The sequence below is a fragment of the Notolepis coatsorum genome (genome assembly GCF_963971535.1).
Source record: "Notolepis coatsorum genome assembly, chromosome: 8".
Classification (NCBI taxonomy): domain Eukaryota; kingdom Metazoa; phylum Chordata; class Actinopteri; order Aulopiformes; family Paralepididae; genus Notolepis; species Notolepis coatsorum.
Window position 1 is genome coordinate 15,497,095 of NC_140172.1, and position 20,027 is coordinate 15,517,121.

Sequence of the window (20,027 nt, forward strand, 5' to 3'; positions counted from 1 at the left end):
AACACGGAGCACCATTGGTGGTTGCAAACAGCAACCTCCACTGTGGTGTGCACCATGAAAGGGTTAAATGAATAAAATAACTAAACCACAAAATACTGTAGAATGAGCAAACCCATATACACAACGTTAAGGGGAGGCGGACCAGAGCGAACTAGTCCCGCCTTCATTCAAAATATTCACAACAGCACACCAGCCCTAGCTTAGCCCATTTACCAAAAAAGGTAAACAAAGCCCCCCCCCCCTGCATACTCCCCCAATAGACACCGATTGACTGTGAGCATGCATGGTTGAGAGGAGAGAAAGCTGTAGCATAGACAGACCTTCTCATAGCAGAGTGACAGAACAAAACAGTAGCCCCTACACTACTACAGCCTAGCGTGAGGCGATGTGGAACCCAGATCAACAACCGCCTGCGCACAACACGCAACATGTTTACAATGTCGGCTGGACCCATAGCCCCACTACCCGACGCCAATGTGGATAGGAACTAGCCAGCTGAGCCCTAACCCGCCGTTAAGTCCCATCCTGCAGTAGTATAGCTCTACTGCTACACCGCCGAGCTCACGCATCGGCTCCCAGATGGGGACACCGTTCAACAGACCCCGCCGGAACACAAAGGTAACATACCTGGCTAGGCTACCTAGCCACGGCCTACCCTGTTGTCAACCCATTTACCCGTAAAAAGGTAAATAGGACTCAGCAAAACCCCCACATCAGCTACCGACTGACCTTCATTGATGAACCGGGCAAGAGGAGGGAGAAGTGACAACATCTCACGGCGGAGACATTAGAACAGCGTAGCAGTAGAGTTCAGCATGTAGCATTAGTATTAGCATGTAGCTAGCATTAGTTGTTTAACAGCACGCTTGCAGGACCGTTTGGAACCCGTTCACCGCAGTGAACGTTCACCAAACCATCCCCCCCTGGCGCCAACACACAACATGGTTGTGTAACAACAGCCCAGCATTACTAACACTAATACCCGTGCCTAATGACACAGGGCTCACCGTTGTACAACCCGGCTCGATAGCCAACGTTGTACGCTGCACCTTGATCTGGCTGCCGACAGATGAGGAACATCAACATAGGCCCGTCATGTCGCTGAAACATGCCTCGAAGATGCCAGGGGCACGCAACCCTCCGGTAAGCTTTCAACATTACGCAATTCCTCCAATCTTTTTCATACTACTAGTTACATAAGGTGCATTGCATCCAATATGATGGAACGAAAATAGAGGAAGGGTGTTTGGTGACCATGACCATGGTCTTATAGGCTACGCCTCCATAGAGGCGGGACCCGGTCAGGTGTGGGTGTATAAGTTGTGTTCGTGGTGGTGTACAGTAGGTACAAGGAGATAAGGGGTATCTCAATAGGCTTGAGCGGGACGCGATAAGCCATACGAAATATAACTAAAAATATTGATTAATTAGCAAAAGAAATAGTTAAACAGGGCTGAGAGTAGGGCTGGGCGATATGACGATATTATATAAATATCGGGTACAGTTCATTAACGATACACTTTTTAAACGTATCGTGGATATCGTGATGTTTTGACCAAGAGGCTTGTGTCGCGTCAATCTGGTCCACACGTTGACACTTTTGAACAGCGCCGCCCCACACACACACTACTGCATCAAAAGTTACTACTTATGATAACAAAGGCATTCGTTTTGTGGCATTAACGTTATATAGTTACACTTTCAATAACATCAGCGTATTTACATAGCAACGACCGAGGTCGACCTAGATATAGCAAGCGTTAGTCGACGTTCATATCTCAGCCCGTGCTGACTCAGTTGTGCCCATTCTGCGGTCTGTTAATAAAGTTTTCAATCAGACAGATGTATGGAAAGGCTTTTATTATAACATCCGTTGCAGTAAAATCATTATGCCTCCAGTCGTTTAGTCCTTCTGCGGAGCTAAAAGCTAAACGTCGGCCGCGGCGAGCTACCGCTGCCATTGTTATTGTCATTGAGCTCTCGAATGGCGGAAGTAAAAAATTAATACGCGCTTGCCGATTGGTGCTAAGAACAGCAGGGCGGGTGCAAGCGATGTGACGTAATTGGCAGACGCGACTGTCAATCAAAATGATTCTGTTTGCCGACTGAATGAATGAGAACGTTATTAACAGATTGCAGCATGGGTACAATACAGTACAGCTCAATACAACAACAGTCAACAGTGGACTGGAGGATGCAGACCAGAGAAAGACTTTCGTCTTGTTTACATCAGGGTCCCCCATTTTCAATTCATCATATTTCATATCTAAATCATATAATATCTCATTGCTAAATATATGCAATATATAATCTAATAATCCAATAATCTAAATCTAATATATAATATAAAAATGCTAAATGCATGGGTATTTTATTTTGTCTTTAATGTTAGCTTGCAAACTCAAATACTGTCTTGGTAAGCCTCATAATGAATTGTTTGGGGAAAAAAAGAAAAACATCGTGATGCGTATCGTGTATCGCCGAAAGGTCAGAAAATATCGTGATATCATATTTAGGCCATATCGCCCAGCCCTAGCTGAGAGAGAAACAGAAACAATCTGGAATAAAAAGTGAAACTATAAAACTGAATATTTAAGAAAGGAAAACCAATTAAGAAAAAGCACACACACACGGTTGAATCAGAATATGAAATTAGCTGTACTATAGTTAGTTAAGTATTGTTTTTATGAACATAGAGTGAGAGTAGATAGATTAGGGAACAACTAACATGGCCAAGGAGTTTCTACAAATTATGTGTCAACAAGGAAACTACACAGAGCAGAGAGAAGGCGATCCTCCCAGGCAACCATGCACAGAGGTTCAACGACCCAACACGCCAACAGGGGATGACAAAAGCGTGTCAAGAGAGGTGGAGCCAGTGACAAGAGAGGTGGAGCTATATACCACATCGCATCAGAAACTCTGGGGGGCCGAGACGACCTGGTGATCCTGCAAAAATTGGCACGATCGCCCACGTGGTCCCAGGGTGGCACACTGCAGGAGGTGGTCCCAGGGTGGCACACTGCACCAGACGACGGATGACAGCAAAGAGGCTGTCATTGAGAGCAGCCCTCAGCCAGAAAGACCATCGGCGGAGAACAGCGGTGGAGATCGAGGGCATGGCAGAGAGGAGACACCTGACCGACAGCTGTCGGGAGAAAGAGAGGAGGAGAAAACGAGGGCTTCACTACATTGGATTCTGACGACACACCTGTGAGAGTGCAAAGACATCGAGAGGCCATAGGCCACAAAGAATGACAACTAGACCCAAAAGATACAGCGAGCCTTGATGAAAAATCAAGGAAGCCTCTATCCCTATTGATTGGGGGGTAAGATTCACCTCTCAAGAAACAAGAGAGGTAAAAAAAAATAAAAATAAAGAAAATTGTTATGAAATTTCATATTTCATTAAAATATTAAAACATTTAAATGTATATACTCGCCACTGACATTCCAAAGCACCAGTCAGGGCCCAACAATGGGGCACCACATCGCCACATCGGGTACCAAGGGACCAGGGAGGAAGCCCAGCTCTCACGGATTGAGAGCTCCGGCCAACGCACTGGGGGGAGGCATCACTGAGGCCTGCGGTCATCCAACCGGGGTTTACGAGCCCCGCCCACACAACAAGCTGTCATCCGACCGGGATTCCGAGCCCCACCCAACATCAGGCTGACATCAGACAGAGGCACCGCACCTCTCCCACCTGCCCCAAGAGAGGAGGAAGTTTGTGGGCCATGAGATGGTGATTGCCTGCATGACAAAACACAATGTAAGAGAAACAAAATACAATATTTCTCTTAAAGAGAGGAGATGGACAGATGAACTACAAACACTACAAAATGAACGACAGATGACCAGCAAGACCAGATCGTGAAGAAGACCAACGGCAAAGATCGACCACACATTTTTATTTTAAATTTCTACAAATTCAATTTATGACAAATGGACTATAATTCGTTTACTAAGTTTTGGGACTATTATTTCTTGCATTATTTCTATTGTTAAACATTCTTTCTTTATTTCCTTTCTTTATTATCTTTCCCGGCATTATTCTTAGTATTATTAACTTGATTGGTAGTTCCTTCTGTTTATTTTTATTATTATTATTTATGTTATTATGAATTTTAGAAATTACACTTCTGACTAATATACATTTTCATTTAAAAAAAAATGTCTAGGAAAACTGAATATAAATATTGATCTTACTGAAAGATATTTAGTCAAAAATAACACATGGACGTCACGAGAGGTTATGTAGTATATTTTTAATTGGTTATTAGACATTATAGCATAATCATACTGGCTAGTCTGAAACCAGACAATAATGTGGATTTAGCCATCTGCCCCAAACGGCTGGAACCAAAGCGTACTCATCAAACAGGTTCCCCAGAGAGAGAGAGCCCCCACTTGGAGGCGAAAACCAGTTGATTAGGGTGTGACTGAATGACCTTTTGTTACTACAAACACACACACACACACACTAGCAATCTGATCAAACACACCCCATGACCGATTGATGAATGACACACACACACAGAAACCCCCATCCCAGAGACTCACACACACCCAGACACCCCCACTCAGCCAGAGACCAAACCAGTTTACCCAGGTAGTGATAAACGAATCACATCACAGCATTTAGATTCGGTTGAAACACATATAAGCCACACATATTGAACTGAGAGGGACACTCGACAGAACCAAGCTGTCGGTGTCATGGATGGACGTTTTGTTACTATGCTGTGGAAACTTATGTTTGTATGCTGAATTAAATCACTTTCTTCATCAACTGAGCCATTGCCTCTGAAAACCATCTCCGGTCTGAATTCTTCTTGAAACCAGCGCCTACCCTCATCAAGAATCTACTTCAGTTGTAAAGTGCTTTGCATAAAAGCGCTATATAATTAGAATCCACTTATATATCCACTTATAAATGCAGTAAACCCATAAGTACAGGAAATGTGCCGTCACTGCTGGCGAGAGTGGTGAGTGAAAAGGATTGTCCTCCTCCTACCACACCAACTAATGCAGCTAATGCTTTCCTCTCTCCACGATATTAGGAGTTAAATCTCTCTCACAGCTACAAGGCAGCTACAGGTGATGCAACAAGTAAGTCAGCCCATGTCACCCCACTTCTTAGGGACCTGGGCCCTCATTCATCAACGTGTTCTACGCACAGATCTGTGCTTACCCTGTGTGTACGATCATTTCTAAGCAAAGAGTGGGATTCATCAATTTCAACTTGAACTTGACTTCGTGCGTACATCTACGCACAGGTCAGACCTGGCGTACCTAGCTCCCAGTGGTAGAATATCGTTACTACGCATAAGCACTCCTCAGTCCTGCATTAGTTCCAAGGCGGAAATAAGCTTCCGTGCATTAGTGTTCAACTTCTGTATGACCCGTAATTCATTATAGTTCATTGTAAAATAGCGACAGTAGTGTAATTATAACGGGCTCACACGCGAACAAGAGGTTGGCCTGCTTGTTTGGCACGGGGGGGCAGACGCAAAACACCAACCTCCAAACGCGATTAGATATTGTTTCAAATAAAAAGCAAATTATTTTGTGTGTCATGTTTCCAAATAAGATTGGTCACGAAATGCTTTCTACTTCAATTTGTTGGTTAGAATAGATGACCTCCGTTGAAACTTCACTGAGACTAACAGTCTATTTGTGAGCTCCCGCACAGATGTGATGATAATAATAATAATAATAATAATAATAATAATAATAATAATAATAATAATAATAATAATAATAATAATAATAATAATAATAATAATAATAATAATAATAATAATAATAATAATAATAGCTTCATTTTATATAGCGCCTTTCAAGAGACCCAAGGTCGCTTTACATAGATAGGGGGGGGGGATAACAAAGTAACAAACATAGTGGACAGACACACAACATATATATATATGATGATGGAATTCATTCAAGATCCTCTCCACCCTCGGGTACGTCTTTGCCACCGCGGCACGGTCTCCATCGTGATATTGGAGATGGATCGACCAATAGACTGTTACTGTAGCTGTCAAAGCTCCATCACAAATGCAGTTATGTGAATAGAAAGGGATTCCACTCAGTCAATGTTGCGATGCGCATTTGCCTGATACATGTTATTGCTGGATGCCGGGAGGAAGGCGATGCTGAATGTTTTCAATTCATTAAATAAAACGGATACTTTCTGCAAGGGTTTACTGACTGTCATACAAATAATCAACCAACTACATACTGTAACTTTTCAGTGCACGTTCTTATTTACATTGTGACAACAGCCTTGTGAGTTCCCGCAGTGACCCGCACACAGACATGATGGAATTCAAGTTCATGTTTGTATTGATCACGTATAGGCAGGCTACACATGGCGCATCTGCTACATCATACATGGCAGTAAGATTCATTGTTCTTGTATTATATGCTCTCGTATTATTGTTTATGTATAGGCTACCCAATACTGACATCAAAATAGATTGTAGTATGCCTCTAGAAATCATATGCAGCAGGTAGGAAATTGACGGGAGATCCATCGCGATTTGGAATCAAATTGAGGAGAACTTTAATCCCTGTATTAATCAAACAACACGGGAAAAGGCAGTCATATTCCAGCGCGGTCTTTATTAGCTGACAACAAAATAGATGCATCTAAAAATCATATAGCCAATCGAACACAACTAATAAAGGCATTCATATTACAGCACGGTTATAATGACACACAACCAACGCCAAACAGTGGTCAACGAACGGTCTTTATTAGTATTTTGAGCTGTCCAGGCAGAATTGCAGCAATGGTCTTAGGGAGCCGTTGATATCTGACATCACCGTTTACGAGTCCGCCTTTTATTTATCCCACAATACGCGATAGTGTCTTCTTGGTTCGACAGCAGTGAACAATCTTCGTGGAGTTTCTCAGGGTTCCGCTCGGGTCCGTCCATTATTTCACATCCCATGGGGGGTGTTTCCTCATTTTCATGACCATATATGGATAATCATGCACGAGCATTGACGGTAGAACAAAGTGGTATTCATCAACACGGAGGACCATAGAGCCTGCGTACGCACGTGTGATGAATGCCGACTTCCCTGTGCGTACGCTAGTTCTACATTCCGTGCTTACGTGTGGAAGTAGGTCAAGTTCTACGTCCACGTTGATGAATGAGGGCCCTGCACTGGCTCCCCATTGCCGCACGAATCCACTTCGACCTGCATACCGTGCGGTAGGGCTGGGCGATATGGCAAAAAATGATATCATGATAATGATATGATAATGTTATCATATCACTCGATAAGTATAAAAAAAGAAAAAAATATACTTTTATTTATTATTATACATTTTATATTTATACATTATACATCAACAGATGTATGTTTATTTTGCCGCCATCTTTAGTGTTACAGCCCCTCACACTCCAGTTCTCAGGCTGCAGCTGGTTTGAAAGCGAAAGTAAACAGGCTTCTCTGCTGGCTGTGGCTCCAGGGGAGTTGAATAGTTCTGGCTCTGCTAGTTTCTTTTCTATCTTTTTGTGCTTTTTTGGTGGACAAACCACCGCATGTGCACCGTGACTCGTGACTGGAGACTAGCTCTGCCAGCACACATAGCCTACTGTGTACAGACGGTTTCAAACTGTATTTTAAATTATAAAGCAAACAAAATAAATGGACAAGAGAAAAATAAATCTCAATTTGATCAGTATTGTCATTTGGACAAGCAAAGCCATTACTTTAAGTTGCAGACAAGAAAGACAAGTCTGCCCACTATCTCTGGTTTTTTAAAACTGCCCTGTTGCAGGTCACAAAAAAAATGATATTTTTTTTTTATTATCAATCGATATCAATTATTAAAATATATTGTGATAATTATCGTTAACGTTTTATCGCCCAGCCCTACCGTGCGGCAAAGAGAACCGCTCCCGCCTACCTCCGGGCAATGGTCTCTAACTACACACCCTCAGGACCCCTACGCTCTGCATCTTCTGGCCGCCTCAGACCCACTCCTATCCGAGCTCCTGGAGGGTCATCAAAGAGAAGTCGCCTATTCTCAGTCCTTGCCCCACAATGGTGGAACGAACTACCCACCCCAGTTAGGATAGCCGAAACCAGTCCAATCTTTCGCTGTCGACTAAAGACGCACTTCTTCAACCATTATCTGAAATGATTTTTTTTTTATAAATCTAACCCTAACTAACCTTATTGTCATGCACTTGTCCTAATAAACTAACCTACACTGTAGCACTCAACACTTTGATGAACATTGTTACTCAGCTGATAGAGTTGTGCCCTTCCTGATGACTTGTCGTACAGAACTTGTAAGTCGCTTTGGATAAAAGCGTCAGCTAAATGACTAAATGTAAATGTAGGTAAACTACTAATAATCGTACAACTGATCTGTACTATGTTAACACTTTTCCTCTTTAATTGAATGCAGGATACTTCTTGCACAGCTCCAGTGGCTTCTCTCCGTCTCTCTCTCGCTCATAGGGAGGTGTAGTGGTTACTTCCTGGTCTAAAGGGAGGTGTAGTGGTTACTTCCTGGTCTATAGGGAGGTGTAGTGGTTACTTCCTGGCCTATAGGGAGGTGTAGTGGTTACTTTCTGGTCTATAGGGAAGTGTAGTGGTCACGTCATTGTTGTTTTCCACGCGGTCCACCTCTCTTGAAATCGCAATGTATTTCCAATGGACACATTTCTAAATCGTCTTGTTTAAAAAAATAAAGCATGAACATTGGCATGGTGTACCTTTCTGTGTGTATTGTATCAATAGCTCAACATGAAACTATTCGCAATTAATCGTAAAATAATTACGTATAATTTGATTTCAACCAAAAATGCTTAAACAATAATGTTAGTGATAGAAGGGAACTCATTTTGTGCAGAAATGGAAAGCTTGCCAATGTTCATGAGGCAGAATTATTACAATAGCCGATACTAAATTTTCCCAATGATAAATCCCTATACGGGTGGAGCGCGGGAAACTAAAGTGATGTCAGACTACACCTCCCTATAGGAAACTAAAGTGACGTCAGACTACACCTCCCTATAGGAAACTAAAGTGACGTCAGACTACACCTCCCTATAGGAAACTAAAGTGACGTCAGACTACACCTCCCTATAGGAAACTATAGTGACGTCAGACTACACCTCCCTACAGGAAACTAAAGTGACGTCAGACTACACCTCCCTATAGGAAACTAAAGTGACGTCAGACTACACCTCCCTATAGGAAACTAAAGTGACGTCAGACTACACCTCCCTATAGGAAACTAAAGTGACGTCAGACTACACCTCCTTATAGGAAACTAAAGTGACGTCAGACTACACCTCCCTATAGGAAACTAAAGTGACGTCAGACTACACCTCCCTATAGGAAACTAAAGTGACGTCAGACTACACCTCCCTATAGGAAACTAAAGTGACGTCAGACTACACCTCCTTATAGGAAACTAAAGTGACTTCAGACTACACCTCCCTATAGGAAACTAAAGTGACGTCAGACTACACCTCCCTATAGGAAACTAAAGTGACGTCAGACTACACCTCCCTATAGGAAACTAAAGTGACGTCAGACTACACCTCCCTATAGGAAACTATAGTGACGTCAGACTACACCTCCCTATAGGAAACTAAAGTGACGTCAGACTACACCTCCCTATAGGAAACTATAGTGACGTCAGACTACACCTCCCTACAGGAAACTAAACTGACGTCAGACTACACCTCCCTATAGGAAACTAAAGTGATGTCAGACTACACCTCCCTATAGGAAACTAAAGTGACGTCAGACTACACCTCCCTATAGGAAACTAAAGTGAAGTCAGACTACACCTCCCTATAGGAAACGAAAGTGACGTCAGACTACACCTCCCTATAGGAAACTAAAGTGACGTCAGACGACACCTCCCTATAGGAAACTAAAGTGACGTCAGACGACACCTCCCTATAGGAAAGTAAAGTGACGTCAGACGACACCTCCCTATAGGAAACTAAAGTGACGTCAGACTACACCTCCCTATAGGAAACTAAAGTGACGTCAGACTACACTTCCCTATAGGAAACTAAAGTGACGTCAGACGACACCTCCCTATAGGAAAGTAAAGTGACGTCAGACGACACCTCCCTATAGGAAACTAAAGTGACGTCAGACTACACCTCCCTATAGGAAACTAAAGTGACGTCAGACTACACCTCCCTATAGGAAACTAAAGTGACGTCAGACTACACCTCCCTATAGGAAACTAAAGTGACGTCAGACTACACCTCCCTATAGGAAACTAAAGTGATGTCAGACTACACCTCCCTATAGGAAACTAAAGTGACGTCGGACTACACCTCCCTATAGGAAACTAAAGTGACGTCAGACTACACCTCCCTATAGGAAACTAAAGTGACGTCAGACTACACCTCCCTATAGGAAACTAAAGTGACGTCAGACTACACCTCCCTATAGGAAACTAAAGTGACGTCGGACTACACCTCCCTATAGGAAACTAAAGTGACGTCAGACTACAGTCAGACTACACCTCCCTATAGGAAACTAAAGTGACGTCAGACTACACCTCCCTATAGGAAACTAAAGTGACGTCGGACTACACCTCCCTATAGGAAACTAAAGTGACGTCAGACTACAGTCAGACTACACCTTCCTATAGGAAACTAAAGTGACGTCAGACTACACCTCCCCATAGGAAACTAAAGTGACATCAGACTACACCTCCCTATAGGAAACGAAAGTGACATCAGACTACACTTCCCTATAGGAAACTAAAGTGACGTCAGGCGACACCTCCCTATAGGAAACTAAAGTGACGTCAGACTACACCTCCTTATAGGAAACTAAAGTGACGTCAGACTACACCTCCCTATAGGAAACTAAAGTGACGTCAGACTACACCTCCCTATAGGAAACTAAAGTGACGTCAGACTACACCTCCCTATAGGAAACTAAAGTGACGTCAGACTACACCTCCCTATAGGAAACTAAAGTGATGTCAGACTACACCTCCCTATAGGAAACTAAAGTGACGTCGGACTACACCTCCCTATAGGAAACTAAAGTGACGTCAGACTACACCTCCCTATAGGAAACTAAAGTGACGTCAGACTACACCTCCCTATAGGAAACTAAAGTGCCGTCAGACTACACCTCCCTATAGGAAACTAAAGTGACGTCGGACTACACCTCCCTATAGGAAACTAAAGTGACGTCAGACTACAGTCAGACTACACCTCCCTATAGGAAACTAAAGTGACGTCAGACTACACCTCCCTATAGGAAACTAAAGTGACGTCGGACTACACCTCCCTATAGGAAACTAAAGTGACGTCAGACTACAGTCAGACTACACCTTCCTATAGGAAACTAAAGTGACGTCAGACTACACCTCCCCATAGGAAACTAAAGTGACATCAGACTACACCTCCCTATAGGAAACGAAAGTGACATCAGACTACACTTCCCTATAGGAAACTAAAGTGACGTCAGGCGACACCTCCCTATAGGAAACTAAAGTGACATCAGACTACACCTCCTTATAGGAAACTAAAGTGACGTCAGACTACACCTCCCTATAGGAAACTAAAGTGACGTCAGACTACACCTCCCTATAGGAAACTAAAGTGACGTCAGACTACACCTCCCTATAGGAAACTAAAGTGACGTCAGACTACACCTCCCTATAGGAAACTAAAGTGACGTCAGACTACACCTCCCTATAGAAGGTCATGTGATGTCAGACTACACCTCCCTATAGGAAACTAAAGTGACGTCAGACTACACCTCCCTATAGAAGGGCATGTGATGTCAGACTACACCTCCCTATTGGCTCACTCGCTGCCGACTGGAAGCTGATAAAAGGGAACATCTCCCTGGTGATTGGCCATTCAGTGTGATTGGCCTAAAGCGGCTCATCTATCTTTCCATCCCAACTTTCTGATTGGCCCATCCATTTACTTAAAAAGCCACATTTGGCATATTTTTCTTCGACATTCAATTATTTTTATTCAACATGAAATCCCATCACATTAAGTTACATGTAGGCTAAGGTAATAGCTCCCACTATCCAATGGGAGAGATGTTGTCTAGTGATAGGCTTACCAATGCGAGGCTTAGCCCAGGACACAAACATCTGACCCACTTTCCTAAAACCCTTAGTCTTGTGCATGTAGAGGCGCAGAGCACGCACTGGACATAGAGAAGAATGGAGGATGGTGGTATGCTGCTACCTCACATTGCTATGACATTCAGGGGAAGTCCAACTGCATTCAGATTACGCCTCTCACGGGCCACAAGCCCCAGAGTGCCGGTTGGTCTGGGTGAGCATGAAAGATCAACTCCTGTGCCAGTGTGAGAGAAGGTCCCATGGCTGGCCACAGAGAAGCTGAATGATCTATGACAGCCAATGTTTCTCTCCGGCCAATGTGGAACTATCGGGATTAGCGATAAGCCCCTCTCTCTCGCACTCTGGCTAGAGGGGGAAGGATCAGAGCCAGAGGGGAAAGGCATACAGCGGGATCTGAGGTCATTCGTGTGCCAACGCATCTAACCCTGTTGGTGCATGCTGGTCCTTTAGAGGAAAGAACATGGGGCACCACTGAGTGTTATCCTTTAACCCTTTCACTGCCACACGACAGCCGGTTAACACTAGAACAGCCATGGAGAAAATGTCACTGATTCCCGCCGGAAGGGGTCAGATGACCCCACAGCTTATATGAGAAATATGAGAAAAATAAACAGTGTAAACTATATAATAATAATAATAATAATAATAATAATAATAATAATAATAATAATAATAATAATAATAATAATAATAATAATAATAATAATAATAATAATAATAATAATAATAATAATAAAGAAAAATATTATAATTTTTTTATAAAAAAAATTGGATGGAAGAGCCACACATTGACGGGCAAAGAGCCACATGCGGCTCGCGAGCCATGGGTTGGCCACCCCTGCGCTACGCTCGCAAAGTGCTGTGACTTTCCACATATTCCATATATATGTGGAATAACGTTCTAATTACATTTTCCTGAAGTCATTTTGAAATTTCAGAAACCGTGCCAGATAAAACGGGTACTTTTAGGAAAAGTCATTGAGTGACAGAGCTGGAGCTCAACCGAGTGACGAGGATACATTTATTGAAAATGCCTAGGGGTCATTTGACCCCTTGTCGGCTGTGCTAGTGTTAACCCTTTCACTGTGACAATACAGAAGGTTAGCCCTTTACTATCACACAACCGACGGTGATGCCCCATCATTAGCATCATTAGCTCCACAGAGCTAATGATGATAATGATGGAGCATCGCCGTCGGTTGTGTGATAGCAAAGGGTTAACCTTCTGTTGTGTGGCAGTGAAACGGTTAAGGCATAAAGGTCTATTTGGGGTTGATCATAACAAGCCCAAATTAGGGATGCACCGATCCGATATTGGTATCGGCCGCCGATATCACTAAAATAGCTGGATCGGGTATCGGTAGAAAGAAAAAAAAATAGGATTATTTTTATATATATATTATAATAAGAAAAAAAAATTCAGTACATTTATATCTATGTGTTAATTTGTTACATTTAGTTTCACTAAGTTAGGAAAGTAATGTTTAAGTCAAGCCTGATGTTGCCTTGTTGCACAAAAGAATGATCCCAGTCTCTTCCACACAGTGACAGTGAGGCATACAGTTTATTAATTGAATGAATGAAGTTTATTTTCTGTCTTTGTTTACAACAAATCAAAAACACACTTGTGATCATTTACAATTCTTAAAAACGAAATATATTTTAATATAAAACATTTTTAAACTTGGGTATCGGATCGGTATCGGTATCGGTATCGGGGCTGAAAGAGTCGGATCGGTGCATCCCTAGTGCAAATCTGTCTGACCACCTCTGGATGGAGTCTTGCCCCTGGAGATCAGAATCACAATCAGAAAGGTCTTTATTGCCAAGTATACTTTTCACATACAAGGAATTTGCTTTGGACGTTATCGGTGCGACATTAGCGGACAGACATTAACACTTTAATCGCCATGGGTTAAATTCATAATTTACCATCCCTCGCCAGCTCTATTTGTCTATGGAGAAGTTCCCCTTCTTTGCAGGGCTATAACTTTTTAAATTATATTGCTAAATTGCCATTATTATGGCCCATTCAATGTCCTATATGTATTGTTCAGGGTGTAGCAACGTTAAACTTTTTCATTCACATATTCATACTAAAATATGGTCTAAAGTATAAGTATGTTTTTATCGTTTTCTGCAGCTTTCTTCAGAACGTGATTTATAGCCCTAAATGCATTATATTGATGATCAAATACAGTTTGGTAGGAATCTGTGCGAGATAAAAAGTTTCAACTGGACGTGGTTCTAGAAGTTTCTATGCACCATCTGATGATGACCGGATGGGCGGGGGATCGTTTATAATTCCGTGGGCAGCGTTAGATGATTCATCCAGAGTGGGTCATATGTTCATCAGATCAGTTAGTATAGAATACGTTAGAAAATAACGCTGAATCTTACCGTGGCTTCCTCGCGCCGCTGGCAGATGAGCGTGGAACAGATTTTTTTCTATTATGGGATGTAGAAATGCCCGATCCATTTCCAGGTTGTATAATAGTATATACGTCCAAATAACGCTGTTTATTGAGTTAGGGCGAGCAATCTATTATCCAGTGTTTCAAGATGGAGTCGCGGGAGCTATAGCGAGTGGCCGGACCACATATGGATGAGTACTACCGGTTCAAAGGTTAATATCCGGTTGGCGATCTGCCGATCGGCCACCAGATGGCGCTCTTGAACCGCTAGAGAGTTGAGAGGAGATCACCAGTGTGTCTCAGGGCTCCGGAAAGGAAATATGATTTCGATGACAGATTTTTGAAATATTGACATCAAAGACGAGTTACGGCGTCTTCGGCAGAATGAGCATGGCTCGGAATGACGTGAAAACTTGTCCGCGGCGATCATAGTGTTAACAGACGGATAATACAATAAAGTGGTGGAGTAAAGTAAAATGAAATATGAGCTAAGTTAAGCACAATAGAATAATATATTTATGAAATAAAATATAGGCCAGTGCTGTACAATTGGGCAGATGTGGTCAATTATACAATTATATACACTAATTAGAATGAAGTGACAATACAGTGGGCAAGTATATAGTCCAGTAGGGTGTGTTAATGTAACACAGTGGGGGGGTGTCAGTGTGGGTCCCGAGCCTTGTTGATGAGGCTCACTGCAGAGGGGAAGAAACTGTTCTTGTGGCGTGAGGTTCCTAATGTACAGTTTCCCCTCCTAATGTACAGTTTCCTCCCCATCGTATGTATATATTTTCTGTTAGGATCTCTGTTTAACAGTACTGTATATTTGCATATCTTGTATGTCACAAATGTAACAGTACTGTATACCTGTATGTCATGTATGTCATAAATGTCATCCAATCCAATCCAATCCACTTTATTTATATAGCACATTTAAAACAACAAAGTTGACCAAAGTGCTGTACAAGTCCACAAACATAGGATAAAACATAAAACATAAAAATGTAATAAAAACACATAATAAAACAGTAAAATGTGTCACATAAAAAGGCCAATCTCTCAAAAACGGTTTAAAAAACAAAAGCCAGAGCAAATAAGTGTGTTTTGAGGCGTGATTTAAACACCTGCAGAGTGGGGGCCTGCCTAACATGCAGTGGCAGCTCATTCCAGAGCTTTGGGGCTGCCACTGCAAAAGCACGGTCCCCCCTAAGCTTCAGCCTGGAGTTTGGAACGGCCAAGAGGAGCTGGTCAGAGGACCTGAGGGACCTTAGAGGAACATAGGGTTCCAGCAGGTCTGAGAGGTAACCCGGTGCCAAGCCGTTCAAGCATTTAAAAACAAACAGTAAAACCTTAAAATCAATCCTAAAACGCACAGGAAGCCAGTGGAGGGCAGCCAGCACAGGGGAAATGTGCTCCCTCTTTCGCGTTCCCGTCAGCAGACGGGCAGCGGCGTTTTGCACCAACTGCAAACGAGAGAGGGAGGCCTGACTGATGCCCACGTACAGGGCATTACAATAATCAAGGCGAGAGGTCATAAAAGCATGGATAACCATTTCAAAAACGGAACGGGATAAAAAAGGTTTGACCTTGGACAGCCTCCTAAGCTGGAAAAAGCTCCTGATATATGATGATATATATGATATATATCTGTATATCTGTATGTTGTGTATGTCATAAATGTCATTATGAATTGAAAACTTTTAATTCTTTCTGTAGTTAATTAAACAAAATTAATGCGATAAAGTCCCAGCCCTAATCAGAACACATCTTCTGTCATTGAGAGCCACTCACGTCCCAGGTGTGCAGAATCTGAGAGCAGACCACCTGTTCCACCCACACTCACTTCCCGCAGAGACAGAATACTTCTCTTGCCTGAGAGGCAGGCACTGACCGTGTGTTCTCTTTCTTTTTTTTTTATCCACTTTTTCTCCTCTTTTTTCTATTTTTCTCCAATCCCAATTTCGCGGTGCCAATTCTCCCCTCCCCTGTCTTGAACGTTGCTCGTAGGGGTGGACGGTACAAACGGTATACGGTATAAACGGTATGAATTTGCGCTACGGTATGGATTTTGACTATACCTTGTGACCGGTAGAGCAACTCTAAAGTAGCAATGACGTAACCACAGTGTGGAGGGAGGGGGCTGCTAAGTGGAGCTAACTTTAGCTTGCTGAGGCAGGGCTCTACAGTGACTATTTCACTCGCAAAATAGATATGTGTGAACTGGAAAAATTATTTAGGAGCACAGAGGCTTTGCGTAGTGAGCGTGTCAACGCGCAATTGTAGATTCTAGAAGCGAACTAGCCCTGTGTTGCACACAGCTGTGTAACTTCTCTCGCGAGTTGCGCAGTTTCTATGTGTAATGTAAACTCTGCAACGTGTCCAATCGTCTAACATGCTTTGCATCCTCGCTATTCTGGAATGCCCACCGCCCGCTAAAACCTTATGTAATGTTAGCTGTTGATGTAGCCTCAGAAGCCTAGTGTCATTAAGCCTGGTCCAGCAGGGACAAAACCTTTGATTGATTGATTGATTGATTGATTGATTTATTGAAAACTTTATTAACAGATTGTAGAATGGGTACTACAAATCCCTTCACGCTCTGGCACCTCAGTACCTCACTGACCTCCTCCACCCCTACACTCAGTCACGGTCCCTACGATCCACGGACACTGGTCAGCTCTCCATCCCCCGAACCAGACTGCGGACCTTCGGGGACAGAGCTTTCGGTATGGCAGCTCCCATCCTCTGGAACTCCCTCCCTGCAGAACTCCGCACCGCCCCAACTCTGGACTCATTCAAAAAACTGCTCAAAACCCACCTCTTCAACTTGGCCTTTAACCCCTAATCTCTCACTTTATATGTATATGTTGTGTCTGTCCACTGTCTTGACTTGACTTACTTGACTTAATCCTCTTTACCCCGTTGGGGGGCATAGGGCGTCCAACAGAGCTCTCCATCTCACTCTCTTCTGGGCCAGGGCCTTTGCTTCTTTCCAGCTCACTCCGATGTTCTTTAGGTCTTGGAGTGTGGAACGTCTCCAGGTGTTCCTCGGCCTACCGGCTTTCCTCTTCCCCTGCGGGTTGTAGTCCAAGGCCTGTCTAGTGATGTTGTTGGAGTCCTTCCTAAGGGTATGCCCTATCCAGTTCCACTTTCTCCTTTTGATGGTGGTAGCTATGCTGTCCTGGTTGGTTATCCTCCACAGCTCTTCATTTGTGGTTTTGTTGACAAACACCTGGATCTTGCTTGTGAGGCCCTCAGTAGTCTTCCACGTCTCAGAGCCGTGGAGCAGGACAGTCTTCACATTGGTATTGAAGATCCGTAGCTTGGTGTTGTTGGAGAGTTGCTTGGACAACCAGATTGGCCTGAGTATCCTGAATGCTACCTGTGCTTTGCTGATGCGTGCCTCTGTCCACTGTCTGTTACTTTGTTATTCCCCCCCCCTATGTAAAGCGGCCTTGGGTCCCTTGAAAGACGCTATATAAAATGAAGTCATCATCATCATCATCATCAATACAGTACGGCTCAATACACACAATTGTTAAGGGGATGCAGACCAGAGAAATACTTTTGTCTTATTTACATCAGGCCGGGTCCCCCATTTTCAATTCATAATGACATTTCTGACATACATGACATACAGGTATATAGTACTGTTACATTTGTGACATACAAGATATGCAAATATACAGTACTGTTAAACAGAGATCCTAACAGGAAATATATACATACGAGGGGGAGGACACTGTACATTGATATACCATACACATATACAGATATATATCATGACATTTATGACAATACATGACATACAGCTAACATGTGCATGCATGGTCCCTGTAACCAAAAACATACACCAACATTAGCTGGTGTGCTAACAATAGTGTGGGTTTCTCTTGGGAACGTCAAATTCTGTGGTGAAAATGCGGGATTCACCAGAATTTGAATTCATCAGAATAATAAACATATACACCCTCTAGCAACACATGACACAATGTGATCCTATCTCCGATAGAGCGGCTGGTGTATTGAGCCGCACTGTATTGTACGATAGAGCGGCTGGTGTATTGAGCCGTACTGTATTGTACGATAGAGCGGCTGGTGTATTGAGCCGTACTGTATTGTACGATAGAGCGGCTGGTGTATTGAGCCGTACTGTATTGTACGATAGAGCGGCTGGTGTATTGAGCCGTACTGTATTGTACGATAGAGCGGCTGGTGTATTGAGCCGTACTGTATTGTACGATAGAGCGGCTGGTGTATTGAGCCGCACTGTATTGTACGATAGAGCGGCTGGTGTATTGAGCCGTACTGTATTGTCCGATAGAGCGGCTGGTGTATTGAGCCGTACTGTATTGTACGATAGAGCGGCTGGTGTATTGAGCCGTACTGTATTGTACGATAGAGCGGCTGGTGTATTGAGCCGTACTGTATTGTACGATAGAGCGGCTGGTGTATTGAGCCGTACTGTATTGTACGATAGAGCGGCTGGTCGCAGAGACGCGAGTTGAACGAACACATCGGGAGGAGAATGAATGAATGAATGAAAACTTTATTTAACAGATTGCAGAATGGGTACAATACAGTACGGCTCAATACACACAATTGTTAAGGGGATGCAGACCAGAGAAATACTTTTGTCTTGTTTACATCAGGTTCATTCATTCTCCTCCCGATGTGTTCGTTCAACTGGCGTCTCTGCGACCAGCCGCTCTATCGGAGATAGGATCACATTGTGTCATGTTTTGCTAGAAGGTGTATATGTTTATTATTCCGAATAGATCTACACGGGCTTATAGCCTATAATACGTGACATTTGAAGCAGGCACCACTGCTGTTGTAATTGTCTGGTAATAGCTGTTTCGAGTGTGTTTATTATTACTGCCTTCCTATACCCAGTTAAATCTGTCTTCATGTCTCACGGCCCAAAGGTGATAGCGAGGCAAGGGGGGGGGTACGCGTGTAGGTCAGTGGCCAATCAGAGCGCAAAACGGGAACCCGGAAACACAACTGCATTGGTAAAAGCATACACGCGTCCAAGCCATCCCTACAAGCGAGTGTTTAGGACCCGCCCCCACGCCGCAGCTCGGCCGAGAAAATAAACTACATAGTTTCTAATGGAGTGCAATAGCGGCCGAAGGCGTTAGAGGGCGGTATTGACCGCCTGCCAGCTCAGACACATTCAGAACAGCATGCACAAGGTGCCCCGCTGAATTATGAATGGCAATAGCGAATAAAAGAAATACCGTGAGAAAAAACGTACATTTCCGGCACTCAACCGTCGGGCGACAGAGACGTAGTGCTACGTTAACGGCACCCAAAGGGTTAAACAGAATGAATAGACAAAAAAATAAATATATATATATATTTTTTTTTATAAAAAATAATAAATTCAAATGTTGATTTAGAATTCGAATGCCAACGTAACGAACAAAGGTTCGAACGTTTGGGCTCAGCCCTATGGCGTCAGTCATACAGTCTACTGT